The 17,247-nt window shown below is 30.8% G+C and overlaps 1 long non-coding RNA gene across 1 annotated transcript; it reads left to right on the forward strand.

Moving 5' to 3' along the window:
- The first annotated feature begins 15,595 nt into the window (after positions 1–15,595).
- On the forward strand, positions 15,596–16,760 carry LOC148761160 (uncharacterized). The gene is made up of 3 exons (XR_016028036.1): positions 15,596–15,761; positions 15,938–16,000; positions 16,289–16,760. It is a non-coding gene; the product is annotated as an uncharacterized LOC148761160 (long non-coding RNA).
- The last annotated feature ends 487 nt before the right edge of the window (positions 16,761–17,247 follow it).

Below are 17,247 nucleotides of genomic sequence, written 5' to 3' on the forward strand. Positions count from 1 at the left end.
ATATGCCTCCGTATCTTCAACACTAGCATCATCAGCGAGGATTGATAGAATAGGTGTGTCAAGAACATATGATTTCTTCTCTTATTTCAAAATGATCTTGAGATTATGTCTAAATAGATAAGATAAAAGCAATAACTATAATCACACATAAACTATTTAAGACAAGGCTTTAATATTTTAAATACGTCTTCCATTAGTTTATATGCAAAATGACAATTTTCAAAGTCATTAGGGAAAGTCTTTTCTAGGAACTTTCTAATGGGCTAGACCCCATTCAACTTACCATGACCTTAAGTGTGCTCAATAATCCATGATATGCCTAATTCGGTAGATAACTTAGCTTATCTGTCACGACCCGGAACCTCTCTCAGGCCCATGACAATCGCTGTGACGTCCCGATTGACACTCATTATCCAGAATGCCAACCGGAACCCCACAAGGCTTACATATTATTTTCTTTCCTTTCCTGTGAGCAATCATTGTTAAATATCGAGTTTTTAGAGAATATATACTATTTTAGATCAAAAACAATCAAAATAAAATTTTCGCCACACAGGGGTATTTTGGTAATTTTTTTCTCAAAAATTTTGAAACTGGCTAAAACGTAATATACAAGTACAAAACACATAATTCATATTCAAAATGAGTTTAAAAGTCTGAAATCTTCATTTAAAACGAAATTACGGTTATTTGAATATAATAAGAAAATAAAAGAAATATTAAGGAAAATATTCTATTTTCTTATAAAACAATATTTATAGAGTTATACATGAATAATTTTTATAGCGTAAAAGCTAAATAAATTTATACATACTGAAATACAGTAAGCCAAAATATTTAATTTAATTTACAATAACAAGAGGGCCCCCGAATAAACAAAAGTAAAGAGGACTGTGAACCTACGGTTTCAAAAATGCAGATCAAATGGTAGTCCTCGATGAGATCAGCTATTTACAATCTATACTGAACCTGAAATGGGTGGAAAGGAGGGTGGTGAGATTATAAAATCCCAATGAGTAAACAGACATTATCATAAATATCTAAAGGCGAGTAAAATGGAGGCAAGTTTAAACAACAAATTTCAACCCATTTCATAATGTTTTCAATTTATTTCTTAAACCATAAAATATTTGTAATTTACCAAAATAGTTGTTAAGGCTTATGTCTTTTATTAAAATAAGGCTCAAGCCAAAACTAATCCTCGGGGATACCTTGGCCGAGGCATTTAACCGAGTCCGCCAAGGGTGTTAAAATATTCACATGTGAAACACATTTTTATTTTTAAAACAAGTCGTTCCTTGGCGTTGGTCGAGTTACACATTCACGTGGGGGTTCGACGTGAAGTGAGCTCTAATACTACCCCGGGAGTTACCCTCCTCACCTCTACAACCGGAGTAACTATATAACTGGGTTTACCGTGCCCCTCTAATAGGCAGTCCACGAAAACCCGTCACTACAGTGACTAACCCACCAATTTTAATAAAATTTCGACAGTATAACGTGGCTTTTATTTATTTATCCAGTCTGCATAGTAAAACAACTTACATAAATTTCCCAATGCATTCACAAAATATAGCCACATATACTCATTTCTCATAAGCCATTCCTAGGAAAATATATATTTTTCAAGTCAATTTGTAGCCTCCAATTACTCAATTTCAGAACCAATACAATATATTTTTATTTGTCACATTTATTCCTAAAACATCAAAAATCCCGTTTTAATCTCGTTCTCATTTCATAAAATACATAAAGGGCATTTAAAATAAACTCTAGATAATTTACAATAATAATAAGTTTACTCACCGTTTGTACAAACTAAAAGCTTTCCAAGCGCCCCGATCACTACTTGTCGGGTACGACATCTTTGCCTTTTCCGGAAGGCTCTCCTCCTAGACACATTACAACAATTTACACAATTCATCACATTGATGCTAAATCACTATATAATTAACTTAAATCCTATACTAATGCATGGTATGAAATGCAATAGCCTAAAACGGCTTAAACGCGGTATTAACCTATTTTTGGCACTTTGCCCGATAAATTGCTAATGCGCTCCATTTTAGCTCTAAATCATCCCATTCTCTCTCCAACATTTCTAACCATTAAATATCAGCCAATAACCTTCTAAAAACAACAAAATCAGCTCACTCCCTTCCTTGGAAAATTCGGTCAAAAATGGGACATTAACTCGGTTAATTTTCTACTTTGTTTTTCTATCACGTTTAATCGTTTTTCATCATTTTCTCTTCATTTCCCTTAGAATAAAATCAATTCATCATCATTTTACAGCATTGAGCATTCAGCCAAGAGTGGGTATTGTGAAAATTTAATGATTTCTTGCCCAATTTAATTTCTAAACACATTTAACTAACTAAATCTATCAATTTAACTAAAAATCAAAACCTAAAAATTTCAATTTCTCTCCCCTAGAATTTCGTCCAGCCCTTGATATCACTTTTTGATCTATCTCCTCAAGCATGCTAAATGGAAATAAAGGCATAGGAAAGGTAGAAATCAAGCTAAAATCGAAAAATTTTACCGTTAGACGCGTAAACGGTCGAAAACCGCGAATTTCCCTTTGAATTTTCTTGTTTCTCTTTGGTTTTTCTTTTTTTCTTCCTTTCCTCTCTATTTCCTCTCTTGTTCTTCCTTATGGCCGGCCAGCACCCAAAATTTGGGTTTAAATGGGCTGACTTTTCATTAAAATAATATTATTTCATTAAAAAAAATGCCACATGTCACTTTCCCATTGGCCCATTTTTAAAATTTCATCCATTTGTTTCCAAATTTTCACCATACACTTGTCTCATATATTCATAGCTTAGATAAAATTCTCAGACTCATCCAAAGTCTCGGTGGAGTAATTTTTGAAATTTACACTTTTACCCCCGTGAAAGTGAAAAATTACATTTTTGCCCAAAAAACTGAAAAATTGCCCATAGACATATTTTTCATCCCTTATACTCATACCATTCTCCAATTTGTCAAATTTGATCTAAATTCTCTCAAAATCTTAAATTTTGTCCGTGGGTGGCAACATTACGATTTTGCCCCTACATTCTAAAAATCACCAGAATTAAACTTTTTCACTTCTTATCATTAAATTATACTCCAAATAGTTAATCTTGATAAAAAATTTCACTCCATGATCAAATTATTATCTTAGGTGGCAAAATGACGATTTTGCCCTTGAATATCAAAATTTCTAATTTTACCCAAAATGAACCCTCGAACTCCGAACAATCATTTTTTAGTCATTCCTGGACTATAAAATATTAAATTTCATCCTACAATTCCTATTTGAACTAGTTCGAGGTTAAATCAATTTAAGTGTACCGTTAGGTACAATATCGGGTTTCGTCTATTCTTAGGTGTTTTTCTAGCGTAATAACATGCTACTCAATGCATGTATGTCATGACATGTATTTATAGGGTCGGGTTTTACATTATCGATCACATCTTTTATGTGACTCTTAGATCAGCTAGATGACAACACATTGCCTAAACATATCATATATGTTTCACTTAGCCATTACCTCTAGTTTCCATAATAATCAAGTTTAAACATACACTACAAAAAATTTTGTTTTTTCCAACGAAAAAATTTTCGTTGGAAATATCCAACGTAAATTTAAAAAATTTTCGATCAATTTTTTCCAAAGGATTTCCAACTGAAAACTTTCCGTTTGAAAAATTTTTGGGGAGCCAAAAAAAAAAAGAAAACAATGTCCGATTGAATTTCCAACGGAATTTTCGTTGAAAATTTCCAACGAAAAATTTTCTGTTGAAAATCTGTCGGAAAGGTCCAGGAGTAAAAAAATTTAAAAACTGGTTGAAGTTTCCAACGGAAATGCCGTTGATAATAATAATTTTTTATTTTTTTATTAAAATATTTAAAATTTTTTATAAATTTTATTAATCTTTTATAAAAAAAATTGATATTATTAAAAGCATATATATTCATATGTGAAGTTTATAATATTTAAAAGTTTAATTATGTTTTCTTTGGCTAAGTTTTTTACTTTTTTTAATCTTTATTGAATCATAAATTATAAATTAACAATTTCAAATTAATTGATTCTATAACATTAAAAAATTGATAAAAAGAAGAAAACAAATATTTAAATTTAAAAAAACACATGATAAGATCTAATAAGAAATTTTAAAAAAATACTAATACTTTATGTATGTTTTAGGATTAATTAGTTAATATATATAAATTAAGAAGATAGATATATAATGAACTTATTAATTTAATATATTTAAAATATATTAGTTTATTATATCTATGTATACAAATTAGAATGATAGCTATATTAGACTATAGATATAAACCTGCATTATTAAAAGGAAAAAACTTATTGTATTAATATTAAATTACAAGTTATATTCTTTAACTGATATAACTTTATAAGTTAATATCTATATGTATGTATATGAGATATTTAAATATCCTACATAAATATATATTAATATGTTTTATATGTAAGCTTATAGTAATTTTATTTATATGATTATAATTATTAGTTTTATTAGTTATTATCATATTTTTCATAAAATTATATTGATTAGCAATTATACTGTCACGACTCGAAACTCCCATCGAGCCCGTGACAACCGCCGCGACGTCTCGATAAGCACTCATTACCCCGAATGCCGATCGAAACCCCGCAAGACTTAACATCAACTTTCGCATCTCCCCGGTGAGCGACAGTTATTAAATCTCGCATTTCAAGAAAACATAAGTTGTTTCCAACTCAAAACAATAAAATATTATTTTCTAGCTCACAGGGGCATTTTCGTCATTTTCTTTTGAAATTTCAAAATCCAAAAAAAATGTAATATGTAAGTGGAAACACATATTTCATGATTTAAATTAAATTTTGAAGTCTAAAACATTCGTTTAAAGTAAAATTATAGCTATTTGAATATAATAAAAACATTAAATAAAATATTCTATTTTCTTAAAACACAATATTTTCAAAGTCTTCCTAAAATAACTTTTGTAGCGTAAGAGTAAAATAAATTTATTCATATAGTAATAAAGATAATTAAAGCATGAAATTTTGTTTACAGTGACACGTGAGCCCCCAACTAACCAAGAAGGTGTAGAGCTACGAACCCTTACTTCCTATGATGCAACTCCGAGATTAATTCTTGTCTTAATCAACTATCAACAAACTGTCATGAGCCTGAAAAATGAATAGGAAGAGGGGTGAGATTAAATAATCCCAGTGAGTAAACAATTACCATCAAAAGCATCTAAAGCCGAGTAGATGGAGACAATATGAAAACGTTATATCTCAATAATGTTCATAACACAAAATTCGTTTCAATCTATACCAAACAATTTCTTTTCATCAAAATTTCTCGGCTCATGAATTTCTTAAACTTGGCCCCTGCCAGAATCATTCTCGCGGGTACCTTCGTCAAGGTATCCCACTGAGACCGCCAAGGCTGTTCAATGACCCATACCCATAAACATGTTTTCACATTTGACACACAGTCGTTCCTTGGCGTTGGCTGAGTCTCACTCTCACGTGGTGGCCCGAACGTGAGGTGCACTCAAATCATACCTCAGGAGATACTTCACCCAACATCTCCCCCCGGAGGTAAGTATATAATTGAGTTACTGTGCCCCTCTCATAGGCAGTCCACGAAAACCCCCACCACTGCAGTGACCGTTTAATATACCATCAGACCCATAAAAATTTCAGTAGCATAATATGGCAAAAAAAATGTAATCCAATCTACCGAGACCAATCCAAAACTATTCATATATTTCATGCCAACCCCAAAAATTTAGCCATCATGCTACCATAGTGTCATAAGCCCCAATTTCAATAACATATAATATCATAAATTTCAACACAGTCTCCATATACTCAATTTTCCCAAAATAATATTTGATTTCAAAATCAGTATAAATCTCATTTTTATTAAAAACATTTTAATTGGAAAACATAATAGTTTATAATTTAACTCACCATTCAATAAAAGCATCAAACAAGTATAATTACTCTAGATATTTAAGACGATAAATTGTCCACTCACAGTTCCAGGAGTCGATATACTCCTAACCCCAATCTTCAAGCACAATCTCTGTACCTTTACCAGTGTAATTTGCTCACCACCTATCCACAATGTACAATACATAATTCACCACATTAATGCTTGACCATTATAAAATCAATTCAAGCTCGGTATATATGCATGATATGACATGCAACTTATTCGACTACAACTTAAATGCAGTGCTGACCTAATTCGGCCTATTATCTCCAATTTAACTCCAAATCAATTCTTCTCACTTTCTACACCCCAATTATACTTAAATTACCTTAGTGACTGTGAATGAGATTCAATTTATCAGTCCTGATAACAAATTACGAAAATACCCCTAGTGGCTAAAAATTCTTATTTTTGTTCCGAAAATTCTCATTATTTTTCTAGGCTCATAATTCATCATTATTCATCATAATTCCTCAAACAAACATCAAGATCATCAGCTAATATTCCCCTAGAAATTCGGCCAATAATGGTACACTGACTCCGTGATTTTTCCTATTTACTTTTCTCTCCATAATTCATTAATTCCTACACCAAAAACTATTATTTCTTAATCAAATCACCTAGAATAACATCCCATTCTTCCTCTTTATTCACTTAGAGAATTCGGCTATTGATGGGCACCAAACCTTTGGTGGTTTTCTTCACTTGTTTTCATGCTACACATCATTAATCACCTAAAAACACTAACATACCTAAAAATCAAACCAATCCAAGATCATTCTCTCTCCATACCCATTTTGACCAGCCATGAATTCATCATGAAAACATGTAATTTAACCATGAAAATTAAGGGAAAATGCATGGGTAAGATAAATCACTAGCAAAATCAAAGAAATTTTACCTTTGCTTGATCAAATCCTTGAATTCCAACACTTTCTCTTTGATTTGTCCCACCTAGGTTTTGTTCTTCCTTGGTTTCTCATCTCTTCTGGTTTGGCTGATCCCTATGGGAGAAATGGGCTGATTTTTTTACCTTTTTATAAAGACATAATAAAATAATAAAAACATGACACATGGCATTTCCTTATTGGTTCAAATTTTAAATATTTAACTTTTAATTCTTTAATTCTCCACCACACATTTCTCATGTTTATCCATTTCCATGATGAATAAAATCCCTTGGTCTAGACAAATGTCGAGGTGAAAATTTACTGATTTGCCCCCGAGGTGGCAAAATTACCATTTCGCCCCTATACTCCAAATTATATCGGAATTAAAATTTTTCACTTCTAAACTTCAAATCATACTCCAATAAGTCAAATGGGGCCAAAAAAAATCTTTTCTAAAAATTTTCATTTTATCCCCAAGTGACAAATGACCATTTTGCCCTTGGATAGTGAAAATTTTGGTTTGACTCCAAATTGATCATCGAACTCCGAATTACCATTTTGAGTTATCCCTGAACTGTGAAACTCTTAATTTCATCTTAAAATTCCTATTTGAACTAGTTCGAGGCTTAATCGACTTAATAATACCATTAAGGGCAATATCGTCTTTTAACGATTTCTCAAACTTCCTAAATATGTGACCATTCTATTGAGCATGTAAATGACGTCGTAATTATTTTATAGAATAGGGTTTGACATATACAATTTTTGTTATATATATCAAATTATATTAGATAATATTTGTATCATTAATATATATAATAAATGTAGTAATATACCATTATGTTTTATATTGAGTAATTTTTAAACATCAATTTATTGATAAAATTCAAAATATTTAAATTTATGTTGATAGGGTGACTTGAACCTTTGCCCTAATGAAAAAATGAGTTAAACTTTAATCAAGTCTACCACCCATCCATTTTAATTTTAAAACTCCCCAACTTAATTTCAAACGAATTGGAATTGCCATAAAACTCAAATGGAAATTGGTGATTAAATATGTATAGTTTTTTATTTATTTAAAATTAAGAACATTAGAATTTCGAATTAAGACCCTCTCATCGTATTGGTGGAGTCTTAATCAAAATCCTTAACCTAAGAAAATTTACTCAGAATTGCGACTTCTCGCGTTCCGAATTGACATCCCATCATCGGTATAGATTATTCTTGTGATTAATATTTAAAACTCAATTTTCTATGCTTTATTAACTATTAATATTGACCCAAAACATAAATTTTATTATTATAATTAATATATTTTTACTTCATCATTTTAACCCTTGTTGACAAATATTTACTTTTTCTTTTATTTTATTATCATACTTTTATATATTTTTATTTTACTTGTTTATTTATTTTTAATTTTTATTAATCATTTACTTACTCCCATGTCCTTTTTCTTCTTTTCCTTTCTTTATACTTTTATCCTTCTTTCTTTTTTTATTATTTATTTCTCTAACTAAACTAAATCCATTACTATAACTATACTTTATTTAGACATTTATTTATTTTGTTTTATATGTATGTTTCACTTGCCAAGGTTTATATATTTTTTATAAATATTCTCCTAAATTCAAATCCTTTCTATAACTAAACATTTTTTTAAAAATATATATTTTAACTTTGTTATCTTTTTGCTATTATTATTTACATACTTTTTGGTTTGCATTAATTTCCTATCTCTAAAAATATTATGTAGAGATTGTTTATAATATTATGCTAAAATAATTTGAACTCAATCTTACACAATTACACAATAATCCTAAGAACAAACAAAATTGACCAACCTAAGTCACAATAGATCTATATAAAAAATAAATAAAGCCTTTACTTGACTTGGGCTTAAATAGTGACCCAAGAAAATCGATCCATTTGAGATTGGCGCCCTAAGCCTGTCTTTTCAACCCAATGTTCTTCACACCAAACGCACCGTTTGGTGCTTATGGGGCAATTTCTCTAACTGTCAAAACTACGTCGTTTAATAGCTACCAACCCTAGGTATAAAAACCCCTCTTTTTCTCCTATCCCTTCATTTTCTTCTTTCCCTTTCTCTCTCTAGTCGCAACCACCCTCTCACTTCTCTCTAAACTTTTCCCTTCGTCGGTTGCTTTCTCCTTCTTTCTCACCTTCCCTTCCACCGGTGGCTTGAAGCTCGGTCACCCAAAACCCTAAATATCTCTTCCCTTCGTCGACAATCCCTCCCTTCATTTTCTTATTTCCCTTTCTCTCTCTAGCCACGACCATCCTCTCACTTCTCTCTAAACTTTTCCCTTCGTCAGTCGCTTTCTCCTTCTCTCTCACCTTCCCCGTCACCGGTGGCTTGAAGCTCGATCACCCAAAACCCTAAATATCTCTTCCCTCCACCGGTAATCCCTAGATTTGACAAAAAAAAAACTTGAATCTTTCTCTCCTCTTTGCCGGTGGGTTCTTGATCTGTGCAAAGAGCTTCGATTTCTCCCTCTTTTTCAGTCTTTATCTATTCCCTCTTGGTTTTTTATTTAATTTTATTATTTTTTAATTAATTTTGTTTAATTTTCATTTTTATTATATTGTTTGATTATTTTATTAATTTCTTGATTAATTTTTATTATATATATTTGTTTGTGTAATAGGTATCTACACTAACTTTTTGGGTGAGTTCTTGGACCGGATCTGAGCTTATTTGCCGAGCACGGAGTTATGCTTTTGCCGAGCATAGACCGTTGTTGCTGCCGATCTTCGTGCGTTACTCACTTTTTTCGGTGAGTGCTTGGATGAGATCTTGTTTCTTAGCCTATATACATGTTATGTAATTGAAGTTTGTTTATGAACGAATTTCAAAACTGTTGATGACTATAATTCCTCTTAAAGATTCTAAAATAATAGCATGTGACGCTATTTATCTTTGTTACATTATTATCTTATCTATTTACTTAATGAATTTTTAGGTCGATAACTATAAGCAAAATCTAATTTCAAAAAAAAATTACAACAAAAAATAACAACAAACTTTCATATGGTCAACTTGGAATGAATTTGAGTATTTCCTAAAACCCCTCCTTGGATTTCAAGACAGTTGTACAAACCTTTTATACAAATAATTAGGTATAATATTTGTCTTGGTATGTGCTCACACGAAATAAGCTTTAAAGATAAAAGACAAAAGAAATCACATATCTTAATCTCTTAGAAGAAGTTGACTACCATTTTCTTCATGTTTAGCAACAAGATTGCTACCATTTTCTTAATGTTTAGCAACAATATTGAAAGATTTTTATTAGTGCTAGAACTGTTTTACATAAAATTTTCTCTATTTAATGAAATTATCTCTATTCAGCTTATATAATATTTACTGTGATAACTATGCTCCTCAACTCAAAGAAAAAAAAGACAAAAGGAAAAATTTACAAATAATTAACTTGAATATATTTATAGCCCATAATCCTAAGCTCATATAATTTGTATTTTTCCTTAATTTATGCTTCCAACTCAAAAGAAAAAAAAATACAAATCAGTAATTTGGATATATTTGCAAACCATAATCATAAATCGAAATTAAAAACTTAATTCTATTTTACATTTTGCTAAGGGATTGAGCAGATCTAGGTTAGTTAATGGATGATAGGGGCAACTATCTATGTTAAGTCGATAAGATATCTTGGTTAACAAGAAATAAACTACGTTTATAATTAATATTTTTTTACAAAATAATAATTAAAAATAAAGAAGGAATAGAAACCATAAACTAATTATCAAATTAATAAAATAAAATAAAATAAAATAAGAAAACATTGGTCAAGTAATGACATTAATTGGTCACTTATAATAGAGAGCTGCTTTAAACTGAAGAAGATATAAATCAAATAAAATAAGAAAACATTCACAATTATATATAAAAATTTTAAAAAATTTATAATTTTTGTGTTTTATAAAATTTACACTTATTAACGATCCTATTTTTAAATTTTTTTTCTTCTATGGAAATTTGATTTACTATCCTCATATGTTATTATTTTTTGTTATTATATTTAAATTGTTTAACATAGTTTTGAATATTGGAATATTGAAATCGTTTGATGGCAAAAAAAGGAAGCATCCCTAAGCGAACTGGCAGCTCAATTCCATTTGTGGTTCACGCAAAAAAGATGGTATGAATTACTTTTACTTCGCATTTATATGTTTGGTTTTCTTTCAAACTAAATTTAAATTGTCTGTTTAGTAGTTTGACGTTGATTTTTCCTTTTATGTAATTTATATATATCGATTATGATTGAGTATATCTAGTTGTAAGTAAATGCAGGCAATTGAGATGAAACGAGATGTTAGCTTTTTGGAAGTGTTCAACCGCACTCATAAGCGTTTAGGGGGTAATGGTGATTTTATAGATAAAAAGTCCAAGTCTACGAGTGTACATACCAAATTGATTAATTCTAAAATTAAAGTTGACGACTGTAGTTGAATACTAATCTAATTTAATTTTTTTTGTAGGAAATGTATAATTATGTACTATTGTAGAAGTATGGTGAGGATTCATCCTCTCAGCTAGAATTCGATCTGAATACTTGGACTGAAGCAATAGGAAGGATTAAGACTACACGCACTCACATGTATGGGTTTGGTACTCGGGTCCTTGCTACATCTTTACTTACTGGAACACACAACAATGTAGCAACATTTGAGTCTGCATGTGGCCCTATGCCCTCAAACGCTACCAGTCCCACAATTGCATTGGAAGATAAAGTAGAAAATTTTCCAAAAAACTTGGGTAAGATACGTGATGAATTACGTGAAGGAATTAAAAATGCAATGGCAAAAAAATGAGTGAATTTACGGCACGTATGGAAAGCATGATCATGACTAATGCACTTTCAAAACAAAGAAATGTGGGACCTTCAAGCTAACATCTGCACAAGTAAGATCACATTTCATGATATGATGTCAATGTTTCACTACTACACTAAGATACTTTTTAGTATAGCTGTTTAATAACAATTTTAGCTTTATAATCATATGTGTTGAACTTTTCTTAGATATTGTGTGTTAGGGTAATTTTGAATTCTATGAGTTTCACTTTGAATTTCGGTTTCAAATATTTGTTTCTTTTATATAATATGAAATTCAAATGTCGATATGAATGGATATTTTATTATCGAAATGGAAATTTGTATTTTTTTTTCGAAAAGCAATTTTTGGTAATTTTTTTTGGAAATTGGTAATCTAGTAAAATAATTTTCGTTGGAAAAGCATTTCCAACGAAAAATTCTGTTGCAAATGCTTTTTTGAATATAAAATAATTTTGTTGGAAAAGCAATTCCGTTGGAAAATTTCGTTGGAAATTTCCAATGGAATTTTCCGTCGGAACTTCATTTCCAACGGAAATCTAGTCGGGTACCCTTCAATGAGCTCATTTTTCTAACGGAAATTTCAACAGAATTTTTTGTTGGAAATCTTTAACGGATTTTCAACAAAAAGTATTACCCACGAGGCTTTTACCGACGAAATTTTCAATGGAATTTTTCGTTGGAATTTCGTTGGAAATAGGCATTTTCAACGGAATTTAGCCTTTTTCCAACAAAAAATTCCATTGGGAAAGGCTGACTTTTTTGTAGTGATACTCATGTAAAAGTGTGTCCTTGAGTGTGCTCAACAAACCTCCGATTAAAAGAGCAGCCAAGTTATCTTGCTATATGGTGAAAGGTAACTTTGTGATTTTGTTTTACAAATTTATTAAGGTCTCATTTTGCATGCGTAGCATTTATCAAACCACATAAAATAAATTTATCGCATGCTTACTAGTTTGTATTGCATAACATTTATTAAATTGTATAAAATAAGTCTATCATATGCAAACTACTTGAGATAAATATAAACTTCAATTATAGCACAATCATATTAGGCCTAAGTCAATAAATATCTACATACATTCATCAACATGAATATACAAAAATTTAAAACATGTCTTATTCAAATTGTTAATCATATTAGGTATTTGAGATTAGCAAAAAAAAATAATAATTCTAACATCAGACAATTTTACTAATCAAAATTAGTAATTCTTTAATTCCTAATTTTAGTTCATTATTTGACTTGGGAAAATATCTTTACTTTGATTTATTATTTGTTTGTTTCAATTTATTATTGAAAATTGGTTTAGAATGATCACACACTTTATTTTTGACATAAAAAGAGATTTTTGGTTGCAAAAGCTTTAATTTTATACTTAGTCTTCAAAAGAATTTTTAAATACCAATTTACCCCTCTTCTTGGTATATTGCTTATTAAAACTTCCACACTAACATTATAACCTTTGAATTCAATATCACTTGTTAGCAACATTAAAGTCATATAGATGCTAAATAAATTACATTGACCTCTTAACTTTAAGGACAATTAATAAATTGTAATAGAGCTCTTTTTAATGGCTGATAGTGATAGACTTATATGGTGCTCCTTAATTAGATCCTGCTCAATTTATGTATCTCATACAGTACACCCACTTGTTTGCTTTAAGGTCGTTATCCCATTGGTGGAGTTAAAACATTTAATGCTTTTTAATAAAGACCTAAAAAGTGTAGGTTTTAAACAATTTATCACATTTAGTCTAGAACAATTTTGGCAAATAAGGAGCTAAAAAACTATAACTCTTTACTTAATAGCTCATCAACTATTAGCATAGTTTTTTTACAAGATTCCCAAATAATTTATGATCATATCATATATATTATAAATAAATAAAATATCCATTAAAATATAATATATAAAATCAATAATTAATGCAACAATTTATTTATCTAATAAATAAATAATAAAAATTATTTTTAAAGGCATATGTCTAACAGTTGCTTCACATTGAGCAATTGAATAAATCTCCCATAATCCACAGCATTTAGTCCAAATCTTCTGACTTTCCGAACAATTGTAAATAAACGATTTACTAATTCAAACTCCCTTTTGCAAAAGGTACAAATAGCCATGCTCCAATTTACTAAGCCCCTTTTAGCTAATTCTTCTTTAATAGCAACTCTTCCTCTTAGCAATTGTCAACAAAAAAACCTTATCTTTGGGAGGGACAAGTCTTGTCCACACCTTACAGTGGTCAGATTTTTTATATTAAGATTCAATAACCTTCTTATGGAAAGACTTAGTAGAGTATTCGCGAGACGAGGATCGTTTCCATGAGTCTATCCTTAGAGTCATTGCAAAAGTAGAATTCATTCAAGGTTTCTCCCATTCATTGACCTCCTAATCAAAATGCTTCTTCTCAGTGCAATCTTCCAAGACCATACCTTGACATTCCAACATCCATATTTTCTAGTTTTATTTATTGCCAAAGTATAGATACAAGGAAACAAATTTTTAAGCATTATACCTTCAATCCACTCATAATCCAAAAATTGATATGCCTACCATCTTTAATAGAAAATTCAGTACCTATCGGAACATATGAAAAATAATTATTATAAGGAGAAAGGGGGTTGATTGTGTTCCTCCATATTGCAAATAGCTTCTTATTATTGCTCTAAAATGAGACTAAAAGTGAATGGATCCCGCTCATGCTTCTCAACAATAACAACTTTCTATAGGCTGGTTTGCTCATTTACTAAGTAAGTGCTCTATCTTATAATTCCAAATCCACCACACCAAGTCTCCCAAATTCTTTATAACTGAACAGTATTTTTTTTATCTACAAAATGAAACCTCCTATCAGAATTAGATTCACTCCATAAAAAATATCTTTAAGAATCTGTCCAATGCCTAGGGAGCTGTAATAATGATATAAAGTAGATATGTAAACTAGACAAAACTGATTTAATCAAAATTACCCTTCCTCCAATAGACAGTAATTTGGACTCACAAAGTTTGAAAGGTATGTATTTGATAAAATATTTGGGACAAAGCAGCATGTGTCAACCCTTCCGCTCTCATCTGATTTGGAAACAGTTGTAAGTTATAACAAGCGGAAGCCATGAACATGGTTCATCTAGAGATTGAACCAGTTAGTAATATGGCTAGATTTGGATTAATGGAGATATGTAAATTTTAAAAAATTCCACGTATAGAACTTTCAAGAGTTTTTCATCAAGAGACCAGGATCGATATCTCTGCATTTATAGTACTATTCCTTTCCAGATCAATTAGTTGTCATTAATATGAAATACATGAAACCAGGTGCATTATGTGGCACATCATCAGTCAGATAATTATGCAGGAAGCATGTGATCAAGCACATGAATTGATAACAAAAGTCAACAAAAATTGCACTAGAAAAGAAAAACATAATTTGCATAATTCCAGCACTATTGTGCTTTCCTCATATAAGGAGAGCCAACAATTTTGCATAGAGGGTCGAACCAGGTTAGCATTGCCAATGCCTGACGCAAAAAATCCCACTTGATTCCCGAAATCAAACACAGACTTTGAATGCCTATTTGGCTTTTACTGCCCGTCACCAGAAGACGGTTAGACCCGTAAGGCTTGTGCAGTTGACATTTGTATATGGTTCATAATTTTCTAGTATTAAATTCTCCCACCACGGCTGCATAATTTTTATCACAGGTGGGACTATATATCCTTTTCATTTTTTTTTCTCCTTTTCTTGCTCATATACATAAGAAGCCTACTTTATCCTCTCTGGTTCTCTATCTCTCTCCCTCTCTGCTCTTTGAGCGTGTGAGGTTGCTGTTTGTGCTTCCTCGGTAAGAAAGGAGAATGGAAAACCCTTCTTCATCATCTTCATCTGCTGAACTTGAGAGACAACTATGTATTCAAAGAGAACCAAAAGCATTGTTTGAAAAGGAAATGAAGTTAGCCAGGGTCAGTGAAACAACAATATACAGCGCTCCTAACTCCCCATGGATCAGTTATTTACAAGCTTGCTTAAATTTAAAATTTTTCTTTTTTATTCTGATTTTTTTTCTTAAGAATTAAATGAATTAGTATTTCTTAGTAATATGAGAAGGATTATGTATGATTAAATATTGTGGTTTCAGGAAGCAGCCCTACAAGTGATCAACAATAATTCCAAGGAAGAAGCATTAAAGATATTTTTGGAGGTAATGTCAAACTTTCTTCTTTAGTATTTGCAAGATCTTTATTTTTTGGCCAGCCTTATGGAGCGAGGCAGCTTAATTAAACCAAATGCTTCTTCCATGTGTAAATCTCTATCCATTGCACAGTATATATGTTAGACTGATAAACATGTTCGATCTGGTTTGAAGTCATATACTAGTTAATTACAGTTTATGTTCATATTGTTTTGTATCCTGCTTTATATATCCCAAAATCGATCAAGTTAACAAAAATATCATAAATTTGATATCGAATTTTAATTCTTTTTATAGGGTTTGGAGCCGGTAATGACTTCAGTCAAGCCAACATGGGACGACTCATTGACTTCGGACTCTGATGAAGAATATTGAACGACCAATGAATGATGTTACTGAAAATAAAGAGGCATACGCACCTTAGCACTTATAATTAATGCATATATGACATTTTCTTTCCTAATATATGTATTTGTTTTGTAATTATGATACAGTTAGTGCTAATGTGTTTGTTTTGAGTATTATAAGGCACCACTAATATACTGCATGCATGCCTTGAGTAAATAATCATTTTTCTGTGGTTTGCTGGTTCCTGCGGTTGCTTGTCTTTTGAAACCTACTCTCATGAAGGTTTGCCTCAGTCCAAGTTGAAGTTGGAGCTGAAAGATGCATGGTTCAATGTGAAATTCCAAGAAAGAATGGGGAAGTGCAAAAAAAAAAAAAAAACACTTGAACATGTCCATGTATAAGGGAAGAATAAATATATAGTGGAATGATATATTTTTGTTCAATCCCATTTATGATATAAAGTCTTTTTCTTTTCTTGTTAAGACACTGCACTTCTCACAGCATGACAATATTTAGAATTCGTTTGGTAGCTTGAGTTTTTCTTTGGGTCAAATCGTTTAAGCTAGTTTTTATTTTGAGAGAATGGAAGTTTATACCCAATCGCTAAATAAGGAGACATGTATATTTACTATTGAATCATGCAATCAATTACATAAAATGCTGTAAATTTTCTTAGCTAGGTTTGGTGTGCAGACAGAACTAATTGTTGTATATTTTGCCTTCTAGTAATCCAGTTGAATGTTTATTACTGTACACCATTTACTTACTAATAAATTAAACCCTAACAAGGCAAAGTCTATTTGAAGAGAAAGACAATTGTCAAAGTCATTCCAATTCACCACTGTACTTTTTTATATTGCAAACTGATTTGCATCCCATTCTTTCAAGCAGAGTTGAAAGAGGGATGG

Source organism: Theobroma cacao, chromosome 8, assembly GCF_053813885.1.
Source record: "Theobroma cacao isolate CCN51 chromosome 8, ASM5381388v1, whole genome shotgun sequence".
Classification (NCBI taxonomy): Eukaryota; Viridiplantae; Streptophyta; class Magnoliopsida; order Malvales; family Malvaceae; genus Theobroma; species Theobroma cacao.